At 42.1% G+C, this 16,117-nt stretch overlaps 1 long non-coding RNA gene across 1 annotated transcript in view; it reads left to right on the forward strand.

Moving 5' to 3' along the window:
• The window catches only part of LOC146197388 (uncharacterized), a 154,990-nt gene that overhangs the window by 1,776 nt on the left and 137,097 nt on the right, over nt 1-16,117 (forward strand). Inside the window, exon 2 of the long non-coding RNA XR_014705665.1 lies at nt 11,098-11,161. This is a non-coding gene — a long non-coding RNA (uncharacterized LOC146197388). The remainder of the gene's footprint in view (nt 1-11,097; nt 11,162-16,117) is intronic.

Consider the following 16,117-nt stretch of genomic DNA (forward strand, 5'->3'; position numbering starts at 1 on the left):
GACTTTCAAGCTGTACAGCAGTGGATTATTTGTTTGAAAAGGTAAACAAGCGCTCGTTTTTTATCACATACTGATCCACAGTTCCCAAATACAACAGAAGCTCACGTCACAGACTTTTTATAATATTTACTAAAAAAGAAATATTTCTCCTAGCTGATATCAGGTAGCACTTTCTTTTCAAACAGTGGGACCCGTTTTTGTATTTTTATATACGGATATTGAATTAGAAAACACGCCATCAACCTTTGTGACACAGATGGAGTCGAGCGCACATATGGCACCTTTTTATAAAAGCGATAACTAGTCTCAATATATGATTATCGCAGCTGGTATGTATTTTGTTAGGCTTTTCCTTGCTGACAAGGAATTCTGAGAAACAGTTCACGACAAGCAACTGTACCCCATACGCATTGGTCAACCGATTCTGCCTGCCAGTTTTAGGTGGGTGCTGGATTTCGATACTCACTAAAGGGGGCTCGGAAGCTTTCGTAAAGTAGGCACCATAAATTTGCTAGCAGTGGAGGCTGATTTTGTCTGGTTTAATGAAGCTACCTCTTTTCGTGACATACAGCTCGCTTGACAGTTACTATCCAGGAGCCAGTATTAAAATCATGAAATGAGAAAGCACCAAGAGCTTTGGCAAGGCGATAATCAATAAATACAAAATAGGTAAATAAAGCAATGAAGTTCCCAAACTGTTATTAAGAGGAGGAAACAATTATTTTATTTGAGCAAATAAATAACATTTACCAGGGCGGAACGCTCCCAACAATACTTCTTGTTTTGCTCTGTCGTTCTTTTGAGCCTATTTTTTTTAATACATGACTTTCTGCCTGCTGAACGGAAGCCTGGTCGTGTTTCCACGCCTCTAGCTGCACTCCTTTTCCTCTGCAACTTACCGTCTACACGTATCTAACTGCGGATCAATCGAGCGTTGCCCTTAAACGTTTATGCATTTCGCAGAAAAGGAGCCTGAAGTTTAGGAAGATTTTCGCATTGTTTCGTTTTTGCAGGCTGCAGAGATGAAAGTGTCAGTGTTACCTCCGCCTTATAAAAAAAGAAAAAGATGACTGCCATGTACTTAAGCTCATTTGAAAGATGCCGAAATAATGGAAGACCCATGTTTAAAAAAAAAATCGAGATTTTTTTTTTATTCCTCGCACTGAGGACGCGCCTGGATTCAAGGACAGAAAAAAATTTAAATGCATTAAAAGATCAGTTTTTGACTGAAACTGATAGCGATCATCAAAATAAGTATATGAAAAACAACATTAAATTATACAGTGTTCCGTACCCAAAGAATTATTTTGTCTCAAAAGACGTTGTCTTACGCACATATTTTTCCGAAGTTTAAAAAAAATAGTTACGTTTGCCCATTAGAATCTTTACTTGCCAACACAAATTTATTTAGTGTTCCTAGAAGGATAAGGAGGCGTTCAGAGGTGCTCCTACAGGATAAAGCATGAGTACCTTCTCTTGACGCTCTTCAGGTCGTGAGCTCTGAACTGGCAGTGATAAATTACTTGTTTCTTGTGCCGAATATTTCTTGCCAATGCATGCTTCAGTTAAATGCAAAGTAGGTGCTTATATTTTTATCTTCAAGAAGCTAGCTAAGAGCTTCCCCATAATGGTAAAGTTGTTGAATACGGGAGATGTTGCTGTTCACGTGATTATTCTTAAGCACGCCACTGCACTAAACGCGAAGCGCATGATTCGTGCACTTTAGTATTCATTTTTCCTGATAGGTTCAACGACAGAGTCACAACTTTGACACCGTATATCAGTGACCTTAACCCTCGAAACCAATCTAGAGCATTCTATATCGACAAGACTCGCGCATCTTTATCGATTACTGTAGAGAAGGCAGTGAAAAAGAGATAGCGCTCAAATGCATGCACTTCATTGATCACAACTAAAGCACTGTTGCCAAGAACGAATATAAAAGAAATGCTGGTTTTAAACACGATAATGCGCAATATCGGCACCTTATACTTTCCTGAGAGTCTACCGCTACTATCACAAAACCATTACAAAACTTGCTAATTATTTTGATGTCATTGTATTATTCTTTAGTTTCATTGTCTAAACTGCGTTAAAAAACCCGAAATATTGTTAAATCACCTACTTTGAATGGCCCTAGAGACGGAAGGTTCACTTCATGGGTTTCCCGGGTACAGGCTACAGACATTAGTATATCCGGGGTGGGTACTGCACCAAAATGACAAATTTCCGGCGACATTATAAGGCGAAAGGCGTAATCGATTCTTATATAAAAGAGACAAGGATTGAAAACAACTGAGTGCCAACCGGCAGTTGTGATATCGACGTCGCAGGCACATTTCTCTTTCTCTCAGAACAGCAATCAGCAGCGGCAGGTGCTATCAAAGGAGGCTAATGTTGCCCGTATAACCACGTCGTTGGCTTTCTTTCAAAGCGCGATATATAAATTCTGTTATATTTATGTACGTTTCTTGAGATTGTGTGTGGAGGCTCTTTGTTATTGATTGGCTATTCGCTTGTGCCGTTGAGTCCCAGCGCCGTTTAATCTGAAGGATTTATCTCGGGAAGCTGTAGCTAGGTCATTGATCTCTACGCGTAAGCCAAATTTGACCAGGAACTGTAATGAACGGTAGGTATCGTGCATGAACGCATGCTTATATTGTTAACTTGGCAAGGATAACTCACATATAAATAATGAGTATAAAAAATAGCGCTACGGAACCAATGCAGTTTATATTAAAAGGTTCCATAATTATATTTCTCTGTACATAGGTTTCTTAAGAGATTAAAAGCTAGAAAGAGAAGTTGGTAAACTGGAATTAGGTGCCGATAACATTCCTTTGCTTTCCCGGCCTTTTAAAACCTCTGAAGTAAAAAAAGTCAAAAACTAAGCGACTCAAAATCAGCATGAAATATTTCTTGTACACATTTCTACATCTGACGCTTATGCCCCGAATGTGAATCAATATTTCTCGTTACACAGTGCGAGTTTGTAAGCATTCTTTTTGCCTTCTCTCTCATCCCCACTATCCACTTCTCCAAAGGAAAAAAAAAAAAAGACGTAGTGCACTGTTATTTATCTTGGGCCAATACGCAACTTAGTTGCAGGCTAGGAAAAATGAAACCTTCAATTTAAGCTAGGCTGTGCGCCAAAGAGCTCAGTGGAGGGAGCATATCAGCCATAAAAAACAATGAAGCTGTGTGAAAACTTTCAAGGAATAAGTTTCCTTGCGATTGGGGCCCGACAGATCGCACAAAGGCGGTTACAAAGGGCTCCTTGTGTCCACAGTGTCCTTGGAAAATCGATATATTGACACCATATCGACGCACACACACACACACACAAAAAAAAAAAAAGAATAGAGGAGGGAGAACACTGAGAAATCTTTATGGCGCTTTTCTTATTCCGCATTGCCAATGTTGCTGGTTTTTTGTCTTCGGTTGCGGGTTCCAATACAAGCATATAAAATCACGCCGCTTCTAATCTCAAGTTCAGTCACTGACGCTCAAGAAGGCTGTCCATTCCACCTATGTTTATCGATTACACGTTTACTGCGAAAGTGGTGGGCTAGCCTTGAGCCGTGATACACTAAAGAAAATTTTTAGATGTGGGATTGTTTTATGAAGCGGAGAAATTATCGACTTCTTAGTTTTGTCAGCGAAGTGTCAGAATAACGTATGTGTGGAGTGAAACTTCCATACAACGACTGAAAATAGCTCACTTTCATTGAGACGGAACGACGGCAGACTTGAATATATAAGGGACGCAAGCGCCATGCATTTATAGCGCTGCTCTTGCTGGTTGCATGCCCTTTCTTCGCGCTCCGTTAAACACGAGGTGTTTAAAACAAAGTTTTTGTAAAATTTCATGCGTTAATTTTCATTCCAAAATATTATGATCGAAATTTTTACACAGGCAGCGTAAACAAAGGGTGTTTACGCTGCATCTGCGAAAGTTTGGAACGTGATACTTTAGAAATAATAATTAAGGCCTTACACTTTATAGGAATTTTGCCAGTTGTAGCAATGAAAAACATTTTCTGTACTGCTGCCAACCATAAACAAAGATATCTTTTATTGAAAAGGGCCCAAAGAAGGTGTGAAGATGTGAAATGCTTGAATGAGACGTGGCCATGCTGAGAATACCGTTGCTTTTTTTTTTTTTTTATGTGCTTATTTGCGTAATCGTTTGACAATTTATTCCGTACTTCAGCAGTTATTTTGTCATGTATCTATCTGTTTCGGAGTTCTTGAACATGGGGAAATTATAGTCAATTTATTGAGTATTCCGTAAATATTAAATGAATGAGCAAAGCAACCCATGCCTCCATTCTGCCGTTCATTCTTTAGTCCGTCAATACAAGGAAACAAAACTTGTTGCGAATGAAGTTCAGGCATTATACCTAATAGACAAATGGCAGCAGGCTGTCATAATCCCCTAAAATAAATTGCAGTCCTCTCCTAATGCATTGTTTTCGTACTTAAAGAGTGGTATATTGTCTCACCTCTGCTACCGGTGAAGTCCGGCACTCGGCGGGGACGACGACAAATAAATAAATAATAGTAAAGCTACGCCAACTGACGCGAGCAACTCCGCGCTATGTGCAATTATTCAACTTATCAGAGTTAATTACCCGCTTTATTTGTTAGAATCTTTCTAGTCATGGTACCTGCATACCATGAGGCTACCAGCCACATGACTCTTTCGGGATTACTTTCGTGGTTTTCAAGCGTGCGGTTGCGAGTTCTTGTTTTAGCATGCCTTCAAATCTACCGCACATGCAGCCGGCAGCATTTTCATTTCTTTCAGTTTTTCTTTTTGGGCTTCTTACAGTTCGGCTGACGTGTTACAGTTCGGCTGACGTGCTATTGCAGCCGGCAGCTTTTCTGCAGCTAGACAGCTAGACATTATCTCGGCTTCAGGCGCAATTTAAACACTTTAAACTCGAGCAGTACTGAATTTTCAATAAACTGCGGGCCGATTTTGCCAAAAGTAACCACTCTTCGTGGTTCACTTCTCTAACACAAAGTGGCGCCCTCTCAAGCTTTAATTCACTGCTATGTGGGGAAAGTTTTTCTCCATACTTTTAAGGTTATCCCGGCATTTTAGCTCGTCTGAAGGAGTCAGTTACACGGATGATAAAAGCAAATCGTCCAGCATGGTTATATTTGGCAATGACAGTACCTTCCCTCACTTGTATTTATTCGGAAAACGCATGACATATTTCAGGAAGAATTCGAGAAATGAGGAGAACCCAGCAGTTGCGTCCATTTTCGAGCTGTTGAGGTTATACAAAGGCAAAATTTTACACAAAGCAAATCGCAAAAAAAAATCGACAAAGGACGAAGTGAAGACAGGACAAGCGCTACTATCAACCCTCCTGTGTTCACCTCGTTCTTGAAAGTCTTCTTTTTTTTTTTTTTGCGCTTTGTTTAGTGTGACGATGAAACAACACGTCCAAGCATTTTCCCTTCAGAAGTGCAAAATTTTAGTCTACACCAATATTGATTTGCCCCTTTCTCCGAAGTGCAACACGAGTATTACCACGAGGATATAAAACACAGTAATTGAAGGCGACGAAAAGAAACATTTTATGCTTTAACACACCGCAACTTGCGTACTTATTATCCTGTGTCCGTATAGCTCGGTCGAAAGTAGCGCTTCTAAAAATAATACTGAGACCGCAAAGCATGTGAGTAAATCAAAAGCAAGCCCAAGGTCACTACGAGTGATCAAACAATGCTATACCTCATGGTGTACTTTTATTAGACTGCGAGTACACTTATTTTGGCGCACAGATTAAGCTGCGCTCGGTAAATGATTCTGTGTAGTTCTTTTATTTATACTTCCATTTATGTTTCCAAACTTTTCTTGACAAGGTTCAACATCTCGACGTTCTTGTTTGTTGTTTTAAAGTAACACCCAGCTGGTAAAATGTATTTAGTTAAATGTTACTTCTGTATTTTGCATTGCCTCTACTTTGATAAAAAAAAAAACAAAATTAGGAAACACTCTTTTATTACACTATGCCTTCCCTTTGTACATGGCTAAAGGTGCGGGAAGGAAGTGCTGAAGAAGAAAACGTGTTTCGTTCCCTACTGTAGCCCGTTCACCTATTCATAAAGGAAAGCTTGATGAATTAAAATTCGCTTCGGTAAAAAATGCACCAAGAGTCTGAAAATCCGAGTGAAAAAATACAATCGAAATTAAGCAGCACCAGCCACTAGAAATATTAATACAAAAGTCATGACCCCCTTTATGCGGCAGAAGCGGGGGCATTAAAGAAGTTAGAAAATAGCGAGGCATGTCCGAAAACTCGCAAGCTTGCGACAGAATGCCCAGGTTTTATCCCCAAGTGGAAAACAGGAAAGAGAAAGCCAAGGGTAAAAAAATCCGCCTGTCATCTTTTCAGTCCTTAAAATTACGAAGTTGCTCAGCGCACCGGAAACGTTAAGAGGAGGATTGAAGGAAAAGGGACCAAAAACGTAGCCTCGACAATGATACCAGGTATATATATATATATATATATATATATATATATATATATATATATATATATATATATATATATATATATATATATATATATATATATATATATATATATATATATATATATATATATATATATATATATATATATATATATATATATATATATATATATATATATATATATATATATATATATATATATATATATATATATATATTGTTACTGAGCGGTTTTCGCTGGCCGTGCTGACGAAAAAGAAGTGTGACTGACTCCCAGAAGAAGAAGACGCAGACGAGGGCTGTGCTGTGCTAGTGCTGTGCTGGGATCATCCTCAGTGGTCTAGACAACTGTAGTACTGTGAATATCTCCCGTAACAATATATATATATATATATATATATATATATATATATATATATATATATATATATATATATATATATATATATATATATATATATATTAGCGCCACAACGCCTTCACTCTGGGCTGTTTTCATGAGAGCAAAGAAAAGTGCTGAAAGTTACTGGACTGTACCTCATTTCTTGTTCCTCCAGCAAAAAGGCGCCAAGCGGATTTGCGGCATAAAAAAAACGCAATGAAATAAAGAAAACATTCCCCAGAAAAAAAGCTTAAACAGCAGCAGAGAGTGGTGTTTTCGGCCCTTTTATTAGATTGTTTGCTCTACCTCCGAAAGGGCTCGAATAAAGCAGAGAGCTGCACATCGGGTGAAGCACTAGCCCTCGTTACGACCTGGACATCTTGCTCGCTGAACTCGAAAAGTGTCTTGCAGCGCTGATCCTGTACCATGCGTCCACCGTAGACTCCCAATTCATACTGATGTATTCCTATTTTTTCAGCGGAATTTCACTCTTTTCTTCAATTCTTGTTCTTATGGCGCGCGTGCCACTAATGGTATCCCATTTTAGGTACCTTGGCAGTTTCTATAGCGTAGCTGAACATTCAAACTGCGAGAGAGAAAAGCTGTGACAGATCAGTAGGACCTTCTAGCCATGTAGCATTTCTCGATAGAATGGGTGGAAGTATAGCAAAAATATGAGTGAAACGTGAGAACAGGATGAAGGGATTATAAGAGCCACATGCTGAGCAACAAATATGCAACCTGTAGGACAGAAAAGGACTATCACGATGCTCCCGACTGGACAAGTCTATTGATGGATGGGAGCTATAAAAGAGATCGCGTTCGTTGTGTGGCATTTTTTTTATTTGTGTGCAGCTGTTATGCCTCGTACACGGCGCGATTTTTGAATGGCGCCGCGCAGCCGCCCTGGACGAATATCTCAGAAGGAACGAAAACGATCGGCACTGCTCTTTGCTTTTTATCCTCTCCTTTACGAGAGTCTATAAGGAGCTGTCGACCGGACATTCTGCTTATATGAGCAGGTTTGTAGTTACCAGAAGTTGATTCTTTCGTCTTTACTTTGCATTTGACATCTAAAGAAAGGATTTTGTTACGCTCTCTGAAATGTGCTCTGTATTCTGGCTCGAAACCGAAAGCGCCTTAAAATAAAATCTGCTATGGGGAACAAGATTTCCTTTTCACAGCTTGCACCGCACCGGGTTCGTGGCTCCTCTCTTACATGAAGACTTATTTATTTAGAAACAGTACAAGTCGGAGTGTCAGGCTTCAGGCAGGAGAAGGCGTACAATGCATACAAAGGATCAGAAATAAAATGTAATTAAACATCTGGAGCCGTAACTCTTCCTTATAAATACAGACCAGCATTAGATAACAGTGCGCTAACGCTCTCGGGGTGTAATGTTTTTTTATTTAAACACACTAAGCACACTAAGAAAGCTGAAGCCTTATTATGTCGGAGCCTACAGGTGGCTATGTGATGAAAAGAACATATTTATTAAGGGTTTGGACACTATTGGTAGCTTAGAGAGCTTCTGTTTTAATTAAAAAAAACTGCTTCAGGTGGAAACAGCAAACATCATGCAGACTTTAAATGTACCTCTCGCAGGATATAGGTCATTCGTAAAGAAAGAAACGGCCAGCCAAGACAGCAACGAAAGTTCTCACTCTTTCAACACACGCAATATCTACTGGTTTGATTTATCGCGAGTCGGTTGAAAAACGCTCGCAAAGACATCCCTCATCCTCCGGCGCAGGCTGAATGTGACACCTTCGGCAAATTCGCACGTTGATTGATGAGGCATTATCGCAGCTGACAACGTAGTCAGTTCTCTTCCGTGTTTCCTTTTTTAAGAGGAGTCATTAATTTTATCCTTCACTCCTCTTCTCTAAGCGGCCTTGAAGTATTTGAAAAAATAACACGTTAGTCTCCCGGTTTGTATATAGTCGCCACGTATCGCTATCGCCCTGTGTTCCTGATGTACAAAATGTGCCAACCGCCGCTAATGCTAAGAAAAAGCATTAGGAAATTTTTCTTTCATTATCGGTGGTAGGGGTTAGGGGTATAGTGTTGTTAAATGTGAAATATTAATCTAATCATTGAGCTATTTTATTAGAAATTACTACCACTCCGAGAACAAGCCTTTTGATTCATTTTGCAATCTTTCCCGCGATACCCTCTTGTTCAGTACGTGCGTTTTTCTAACATTCGCATAGGCCACGTTTGCTCTTAATTAAGGCGAAACGCGTGGGGAAATAGGATATCCTCTTCACAAGGCACCACTTCGTTCACTTCTCCCAGCTCTCGAGTTCGTGGGCATCGGCGGATTACATTGAAAGCATGGCAACGTCAAAGTATGATTTGATTGTCTAGGTGATGATTTAGCTAGAGTGCTTTTGGTGATTTTAGACTAAAAAAAGAGACCTCAAAATGGAGCGGATTCGATTCGGTCGTGTTTGAGCTGCGGTACTCGCTCGGGTTCACTGGCCGAGCTTGTCAACCACTGAGCCACAGGAGCGGGTGCTTTCGTTATACTCACGTTTAATTAAGATTAAACTTCCGCTGCTGTCTATTGTTTTGTAGTTATATCAACCGGCACTCGTCTAGAGACTCTACGCCATGGGCGCTAAGTAAAGTGCGTGCACTACGACACGTCAAATAAACCCACTTATTTAATTCCTGCGGTAGCACATGTGAAAATCACCACTGAAGCTTTACACAGAATGAAACTGCATGGTTTTCATTAAATAAGTCCCATAAACGGTATAGACCGAAATTATATGTTTTTTCTGAAGCCATAACTTAACGGCCGAACTGTCCCTATGCAGTCGGTTAAAAAACAGCTTTGGAGTGGGGTAAAGCGGACATTTGATGCACTCGTGGCAATGGATCAAATCAAGCCAGTATGGAGTATACACGACTGTATATAGGCTAACGTATGGTAAGTCGAGAGCGAATTGATCAATAAATCGAGGTGGGCACTTTGAACAGCACAAAAACGGCATGGCGATTGCGAAATCTTAGTACGCGTAGGTAACTGTGGCGCTGAGACGACGCGAGCGCTCGTTGCCTGGTCGCCTGCGTCAAAAAAAAAAAAAAAAAAAAAGAAATACAAAACAGAGCCCATGCCGAAATACAAGGCATCGCCGCAGGTATTTCCTATTTTTTAAGTAAAACGGATTGCACGCAAAGGCCTTACCGTTGCTATAGCAGCAGAGAGGGAGATATATAAAGCAGGGATTCGGGAAAAAAATGCCTGCCGCCAAATCTTGCTCCCGCTGGTATGTCAGCATAAGGGTGTGGTTAGCCCACCAAACATATCGGCTGCTTCAGAAGGTATTCTGAAAGATGCACCACTCCTATATATAAAAGAACATCCGGCATAGATACAAATCCCTCTTTAACCAACCTGTAAGAACGTGCCTGCGTGACATACGATATACAAGTGCCTCGGAAGGATGGATTTCGTTCTCAGTCGCCTACTTCCAAGAAGAAAGCGCTGGTCAACCGCGCCTGCCTGATGACCAGTCGGAGTATGACTATATCCCCATCCACCATAACCTTCCAGAGACACACCCGTCAATTCGCGCTCACAGGGCCGACGCCGAGCAGGCCGACGCCGGCCTTTCAGGCAGCCGAGCTTTTGACGGCTTACGACGTATTGGGCAGCGCATGTCACCGCCAGGCATGACACGGAGGCCACTACCAGCGGTCCGAAGCCCACCCACAAAACGGCGGCATAATGATCTCCTTTTCTGTTTCGTTCTTCATGAGAGAGAGAGAGAGAGAGAGAGAGAGAGAGAGAGAGAGAGAGAGAGAGAGAGAGAGAGAAATAACTTTATTAGCATCAGTGAGAGAATTTCTCAGGCAGTCATGTAGGGCTTATTCCCGACAATTCCCCCCTAGCCGTAGGCCGGGATCTCTTGGTTTGTGGCGGAGACCATGGCTAGATCGATGCCTGGATGGCCGGCGTTCGACGAGAACCCAACTGGCTCAGGTAGTTCTGTCTGTAGTTATGTCGTTCTTTTGGAGATGCTTGAATTGCCCGAAGGATGTATCAAGCACACAATGATACCAGATCTCCAAAATGGCCGCTTCGCCACATGTGGATAAATGAAATATTACGCTACTACAGTTGTGTTTGTGATCGAATCGTTTATTGATTAGCGAAACAAAGTGTAGAAAATATACACTGCTAATTAGCTTCTCTGTTCTACGCAGGGCAATGATGCACCAACTCACACCCAAAGACTTTGCAACGGAAAACACCACCGCTACCTGAACGGTAAGTTGGTACGCAATAATACAGGCACCGCAGCGCACCAGCGCAAAAACGAAGGGAAAGAGTACGAGACACAGCGCTGTATTTTCCCCTTCTTTTCTTCGGATTTGTGCTGGCGGCCTGCTGTACGCTTATAATATACATAGAGAAAGCGCCAGACCACTCATTCCTGCTCCAGATAGAAGGCGAAAGGATGAGAGTCTCGTTAACACAGGACCCAGTCGCTCGACAAAAATAGTTCCTCGTGGGCTTCCGCACAAAGAAACGTCCTCTTGTCGAAGCGCTGGCTAGCTGCCTGAGGCTTGCCTTCGCACCCTGTCCATTTTGTTCTGTGGAGCTTGCTTTTGTTAGGATACTCGTGGCACTGACCCGAATTTTGGAGAGGATTTGGCGAGAGTTCGCTCTCAGAAGAGTTTCAAAATTCGTGAATTCTGCAGTTCGCGGAGTGCTGTCACAATTATATGTCCCCGCTTTCAGGGCAAAAAGACAAAAAAATAACGCTCGTTCTATTCAAATAGCCAAGACTATTTTCTTATTTCCACAGGAGACACCTCACTATAGGGTGGATTCTTTTTTCTTATTCTCACAACGTGACAAGTTCTTGCGCATTGTGGCACACTCTTTTTGCGGCGCATTCATTCTGTGCGAAGCTTGGGACCCTCTTTATGCATGACAGGCTCCATCAAAATGCAAATCAGCCCCGGTGTCTCCTACATCTTACCGTCGTAACACGTTCCCCTGTTTGAAAAGTGGCGCCAGCAGAGTTTTTTTAAAGGTGAACTTTTCGTAGGGCTTGAAATTTCTTCAATTTTTTTTTCTCTGTATATTGAAACAAAAGCAGGCTGTGGATGCGCGCATACGATCTCGGACTGCACTCTTCCCAAGTGGTTGTTCATGCGGCTGTCGTAAATGTCACGCACATGACCATTTGATGATGAGTTTTCTTGAGTGCAAAGTATTGGCTTCAAAATAGGCGCAATCTTTTCCCTATTCGTAAAACAAAGGGTTGGTTTCTTCCGTATTTTGCATAAAAAAGCATCGGCAGCTGATTGTCCTTATACTCTAGCGAAAGGAAACGCAACGTAATCACTCCGATCGAATAGACTCTGCTCATGATGTTCACTAATCGGCCGCGTTCACAAAAACGACACGAAAGTACTGACAGGGTTGGAACAGGAAAATCTATTTTAATGCATTCCGTTTTTTTTATTTTATTTTTTTTTAACACGAACACATATGCATGTATCTAACTGGGACCAATTTCGTTTTTCCGGTCATTTGAAACGTATCACTTGGTACGCAGGTGGACGTTCTAGATAAATTCGGGTACGATTTTCTGAAGAGAGTTTTTGATATTTCTTTACAAAGCACACATTTAGACGCGCCAAAAGTATATGCACCCTCCACATAGGGCCGATGCTCATTCTTTGTAGTACAATGGAATATTTGTGCGACCGTGTCTTTATTATTCATATATGTCCATTCACGACACTAAAAGATCCTGGTATGACCTATTACGAAGAGGAGAGAACGATTAGACTTTTTTTTTCTAATGGAGACCATCAGCGACACCACAGCACATGAATAGGGGAACCTGATTGTCTTTTTCTTTTCTGTTTTCACCTGCTGAACAGGCAGTGTTAACCCGGTTTGCTGCAGTTGAATTCGGCGAAGGTGAGTCGCGCACCCAAGCTACCAGCACGACCTTGGCTTTGTCCTTGCCTCTTCGGATTATTATCTCTACGTAACTCACGATAATCTAAAAGCTGATTATCGCGAGCCGTCACGCGCTAATGGGTAATGAGAGCTCAACTATAAGAGTGGAGGGACAGACCACTCAATTGAACAGATGAAATGACAGGAAGATTATATTCTTTGATAGAATTCGGCAGAGTGCTGCGGAATTAGGCAGCTATACAAACCTCTAGATAACCCGTTGGTAGTTCCGTTGGTAACAAAGCATAAAATGACAGGAGCCTAATTAAAACCATGAAAAATTCATTATTCACACAAACCAATTGCTAGACTATATGCTTAATGATTCATACAGATCGTCTAACGCCCCACTTGAGAGAAAGGCTTGAGTGATGTATTTTGCTGGGCGAGTTGGTAGAGCATAGCGCACAATTGTGTGTCCTTCTTGTACTGTTTTCCGTTAGACCTAAGCGGCGTACAAAACAACACATATATCTGTTATCTATGTGTACATCCATATCTCGTTCGCACTGTAAAACATTACTTACTTAAAAGTCTCAATTACGCTTAGCCACCTTAAACCGATGGTATTCCCGGCGATATCTTTAATTACTTTGTTTCATGTTTGCTCGGTTGTTTATCTGTGAGAAGCGTCCAGCTGTCCCGTCATTTTCGTTTCTTCTATTCCTTTTAGCATATGTCTGAAGACAATATTTCAGTACATTATTTTATTATTTCATTTTTTTTTTTTCTAGCAAGAAAATTGCAGTTCGCGGATGAGGACATAGATGCACTCCGTTGCTGCACACTTACACAGCCAGAGCTGTTCAGTGCATTACTGACAATAGGTTAGGAATGCTTTTTAAGCATACGAGCCATGCTCCTCGCGAAAGTAGTCGCGAATTGCGACTACTTTAAAAGAGTAAATACAGTTGTTTTTCAGCATCGTCCATCACAACATTTTTTCTTTTGTGAATGCGCCTCTTTCTTGCAGGTATTTTTCTGCAAACTATGCCCCCACTTGTCCAATGGGCCACGAATCATCAATTCAGTTTATCTGTCAAATTATTCAAGTCTGCGTTTTGATAAAGCGAGCGAGTAACATTTTCTCTTGGCGAAGCCCTCACGTCACAGAGTTTAGCTACCATACAGAAAGAAACGAAGGAATATATCAGACCGAACAAGAACAGGGACACGTGCTGAGCGGTCGCTGAAGGAAGAGCGGCCCTTTCGCACTAGCGGGTGAGGTAGTCTGCACAAACTACGATCCAAAAATTTCCGTCGGAAGACGTCAGGAAAAGATCCATAAGCCCGATTCCAACTTTCTAGAACGCACCACATAGTGAAGTCACAGGATACAACAGGCACTGTGGCATGTACATAAGGCGTTTGTGCCGCTGGCACTCAGTGCACCTCGCCACATATCGCTCAGTCATCTGGGGCATCTTCGGCCAATAAAATTGGTCGCGGGTACGGTGGAGCTTTCGTGCAGGTGACCGGAAGTGCGGTCGTTGTGCATGGCACGCAGGATGCACGAGCAATGGCACTCGGGAACCACGAGTAGAAAATTCGTGCTGATATTTGAGTAAGCCTTTTTGGACAGAAGGCCATCACGGAGACAAGCAGGTCTGGGAACTTGAAATCCCGCACCACCGCAAACAGTGGCTCGAGGCTTATGTCGGCCTCTTGCGCAGTCTGCAGAGCCGAGGTGTCGGGAAACTCGGGCACGACGGAGGCGATGTAATGATAGAAGTTGGAAGACTCACATTCGGTCGTAGGAAGGGGAAGACGTGGAAGACAGTCTGCATCGGCGTGTTTTAGGCCACTCTAGTGCGAAACAGTGACGTCTTGCTCCTGCAGAAGAAGGGCCGAGAGTGCCAGACCACTAGATGGATCACGAAGGTTGACGAGCCAATAGAGGGCATGATGGTTCGTCACAACCGTTAAATGGCGTCCATAGAGGTACCACCGAAATCACTTAACGGCGAAAACTACAGCGAGGCACACCTGCTCCGTAACAGTGTAATTACGGTCGAGTTTGCGGAGGGAACGGCTTGCATACATAATTACATGCTCGCCGGTTGCCGAACGTTGCACGAGCACAGCGCCAACACCAATCCCACTTGTATCAGTGTGGACTTCTGTCGGAGCGGAGGGGTTGAAGCGCCGTAGTATGGGATGTGAAGTAAGTAGAAACTTCAGGTGGGGGAAAGACGCGTCACAATCTGAGGTCCAGTCGAAGGCGTCCTTTTGAAGAAGGGACAGGGTAGGAGACATCGGCAAATTGCGGGATGAATCGCCGAAAGTCGGAACAAAGCCCCCCCAAAACTGCAGAGCTCTTTTTGAGTCCGTGGTTGCTGGAGTGAAGAAAGTGCTGTAGTCTAATGGGGATCGGGCTGAACTCCATTTCGGTCGACGAGATGTCGAGCATCAGTGCTTGACGTTCGCAAAAATGGCACTTTTTAGAATTCAGGGCAAGGCCAGCCTTCTGCAGACAATTTAAAATAATAGCAAATCACGTGTTATATTCATGAAAGACGGCCAAAAGTAACATCATCTAAATAGCACATGCAGATTTCTCACTTGAGGCTACGAAGTATTGCGTCCATAAATCTTTCATGTGTAGTCGATGCATTACAGAGGCCGAAGAGTATCATATTAAGTTCAAATAGGCCGTCCGGCATAACAAAGGCAGGTTTTTCCTTGTCAGCGGGGTCCCTCTGAATCTGCCAATACACCGAACGCAAATCAATCCAAGAGAAATGAGACGCGGAGAAAAGGCAATCTATGGCATCGTCGACGCTCGGGAGATAGGCATCCTTTCCAGTGATGGAGTTTAAGCGACGTTAGACGATGCAGAACCTCCATTTTCCGTCTTTTTTCTTTACCAATACTACGGGAGCAGCCAAAGACTGTAGGACTTCTGAATTACGCCCCAGTTCAAGATTTATCTTTTTTTAAGAAGAATGACAGGTGTGCTCCGAAAAGTTCCGACCTGCGAAGTTCCGATTATGGAATTACTAACAGGCCTTCATGTGACTATATCGCTAATGTACGCCAACTAATTTCAAGGTCTGAATTTCACTTCTTTAAAATACTCCTTTTCACAGATAGTCGTTACGTAAGGTAATGAAATAAGCATTTTAAGACGGCGCCTGTGAGCCTATTGTCGCATGAGCGTTTCAGTGTTCTCTATATCTGTTGTTTTTTCTTCTCTCAAATATATAATTTCTTATAAGGCTTCTGTTTTTTAATCACAAATTT

This window comes from Amblyomma maculatum, chromosome 3 (genome assembly GCF_055883805.1).
Source record: "Amblyomma maculatum isolate TAMU_Amacu chromosome 3, ASM5588380v1, whole genome shotgun sequence".
Taxonomy (NCBI): domain Eukaryota; kingdom Metazoa; phylum Arthropoda; class Arachnida; order Ixodida; family Ixodidae; genus Amblyomma; species Amblyomma maculatum.